This window comes from Macadamia integrifolia, chromosome 3 (genome assembly GCF_013358625.1).
Source record: "Macadamia integrifolia cultivar HAES 741 chromosome 3, SCU_Mint_v3, whole genome shotgun sequence".
NCBI lineage: Eukaryota > Viridiplantae > Streptophyta > Magnoliopsida > Proteales > Proteaceae > Macadamia > Macadamia integrifolia.
The window spans coordinates 5,539,901-5,543,427 of NC_056559.1; positions in this window are offsets into that span (position 1 = coordinate 5,539,901).

The following is a 3,527-nucleotide window of genomic DNA, read 5'->3' on the forward strand; positions in this document are numbered from 1 at the left end:
TTGGATCTCCACGGCACTATTTCTGGTTTCTCGCCATGAGAGTTCTGATCCTTGTACTGATCATAGCCAGAGAGAATAAGATTTCCTTCCATCTATTTAATGGTTGGGTTAGAAGGCGGCAAAGAAAAAAAAATCACAGATAATAATGTTAGGGTAAAACGGTAATTCGGTTACAATGACAAACCCAGCTTTTGGAATGCCTTGTTCCATCTTCCACAAGAGCCACACAATTTTTTGTCCTTTTTCTTTTGGAGGAAAAAGATAGAATGTTCATTCAAAAACTGTGTTCGAGTCCCAGAAGATTCTGGCCCAAGTAGCCACCAAACTATTATAAGCTGAACTGTGCATATGGTATATGGATATTTTGGAACAGCCTCTGTTTTTTGCAAAACAGGGGGTAAAGCTGCGTACAACTTGCCCCTTCCTGACCTTGTAGTAGCGGGAGCTTCAGGCATTGGGTTGTTGAGAAAAAAAAAATGTATTAATATGCTTGACACCCTTTTGCCATTTCCTCCCCTCTTATGAATACTACACAAAATGTCATCTGTGTGAAAGATAAGGGAAAGTGCTTTTTATGGGGGAGTGTCGTTCTTGGACGTTCGTGAGGATTAATGGAAGTGGACGAGAAAGCATCTTCAAAAATATCATATTTCATTTCGTGAGGGGTGGACTAGTCATTTTGTAACTTATATGTTTGAGCGCAGGGATTACATTCTCCACATAAAACATTTTTTCCAAAATATATAAAAAGCTCCCTTGAATTTTTATAAGACTATTGTATTTTTGGTAATTATCGATATAAAGCTATTCAAAGCATGGATAGTAGTAAGTTGAGGAATCGGATTGGATTGGTTTTGGGTTCGGCTGATTTCAAAATTGATTGGAAGAGTCAAATCGGGACGTATCAAGTGAACCAATCAGGAAAATATTTTAAAATTTTTGAAAAAATAAAAAATAAATAAGCCAAAAGAAATATAAATATCAATAAGAAAAAAGAAATAAAAAAATAATTTTTTGAGGAATATTGTACAAAATAAAACTTAAATTACAATAAGTGTGTGAGAAGTTTGGAACAAAATATATTAAAAATACAAAATAAATGGAGATAAACACAATAATTATGAAATATTGTACAAAAGGAAAAAAAAGTACAATAACTATATTGTAAAAAGTTAAAAATAACAAGGTGAGCTCAAATTTCACTTTCTAGCTGTTTCAACTTCGTTTAGGCACGGTGTTTGTATAGATCTTCAAAGGGTAAAGAACATAAATAATCAACTCAATAAGAGGTTAGATGAAGGAGATTCAGTATTCTAAAGTTCCAATAATGGGGAAAAACTCAAGTTTTGCAAATTCTACAGGGTATCGAGTTGGATTCGTAAGTGTAATACATCTCAGTCCTATCCTAACTAAATGGAACCGATTACATGAATTTGTTAGTGCAAACTCCTTCCTTCCCATTTCCGAAAAAGACATACTTACAAGCTATAAAATATGAGATTAGGTTTTCTACCAAAAAAAATATATATATAAGAGATTCGGTTTAGTGGAAACTGAAAAGGAAGCAAATGAGGATGAGGCACACAGATAGCAGAATTGTATGTGATCCTCCACAGTCCACAGGCCACAATTTGTTAGAAATGATTTCTTAATATAGATTTAGTTTACAGACAGTGGGATCTGGTTCTTGAACCCATCTCTGAATCAGACAAAATATGTGAAAAGAAAGATTTGGAAGCATGTATGCAGTATGCCAGGCTGCCACTTCATCAACAACAATATAAAACCACAGAAAATGGCATTTGCCATCTGCCAAAAATTAATATTTTTCTTAATTTCTTTCATCTCTTGTAGTAGGTAGTGGTGTAAAAAATCAGACCGTTTAAGCTGATCGATCAGACCAAATTGAAAGCATCAAGACTGTACTCAGTTATCAGTTCAGTATTGGTAATGGTTTTAGAAATCGATCAAACTCTACACCCTACTTATCTTGTCTGTATCAAAAATTTCTTAATCTTGGTGCTCATTAATTAGATTATGAACAATATTAGAAAGTGAGAGAGGGAGAGATTTTTTAGTTAATTTATTATCGTTCGAGTCGATTGGTTATAAGTTTGAGTCTTGACATACCCACTATCACCCATTAATTTTATCAAAGCATTACGTATTATAAAGGGCTAGTCTTATGAACTATGATCACTATTTTCTTTTAATAATATATATAGAGAGAGATGATAACGACTGACAATAATATGTAAATAAAAAAAAATTGTTTTTCACAAAAAAAAAAATAATAATAATATATACGTGCGCAGTCCGGATCTAGTTGTCGGTAGACCGTAGACCCATAGAAGAGTGAAGACGACGCATCCATGGTAGTGAGGGTCCTCTCTCTCTCTCTTTTTCTTGTGTATCTGCAAATATGTTTTGTTTTGTGTGGTCTCTACGTTACTATAATTCTGAACTATAAAGGAGGGAGACTAAAAAAATTTTAAAATAATAATAATATAAACTATTTTTTATAAAAAATTAATATATATATATATATATTTTTTGGGTTGGTATATACATATTTATTATATATATAAAGTGCGGTAGCAGCCAATTAAGACCGCCCATTTGGGGCGGCGACACCTGTGGGTGTGGGTCTTTGACATCTATGCTTAGGTGGTGGTACGCCCTTGGGTCGAGTGATATCATGAGCCACGAGCCTTACAATTTTTGCGTAAATGATAAGGCTCCTCCTCCATGTAACTAATAATTATGGAAAGGAAATAATGAATGAAAGAATTGTATGGTTTCGTTAAAAAAAAAAAAAAAAAAAAAACCATAATCATAATCATCATCATCATCAATGTTACTCGTCTCGTGCTTCACGCCTTTTACTTTTGTAGTAATAAGAAATATATTGTTAAAAAGGGAAAATATATAGAATTTGAATTTGATAGCATGCTTTATTATCTATGATAACTCTCTCACCCAGTCAGTTCTCAACGGTTCATAATCATACATTCACCATTCACCATTCACCATTCACCTAGGGCCTTGTTTGTGTAAGGAAGTGAAAAATGATAGAAAATTGTGGTTGCATTTTTAATCTTTAATGCTGAGTTGTGTGTGATTATATAATTTTTAATGCAGAGTTGTGTCTGTATTGTTATTTTCGTCTTAGTGAGGCTATCAGGATTTCGTTATCTTTTTTTTTTTTTTTTTAAAGTAAATTGAATGATGAATTATCTTGGTGGTGGACGTAATGTATGTAAAACACTTTGATTTGATCTATGTATACGATACATCTGGCAGATAGTCGGCACCTTATTATAGTCTATCGTTATAAGTTTGTGTTTAATTTATAGCGGCATATCTTTTGACAATTAACACTTATTATAATTAACATAACCCGTCAATCATTTTACATGGATCTTCTCTGTTGAAAATCCTCATATAACTAAGGATGTGAATTTGTGATCGAAATCGTTTACTGAAATTGAATCGATCCATTTACACCGAAATCGTAAAATTATTTA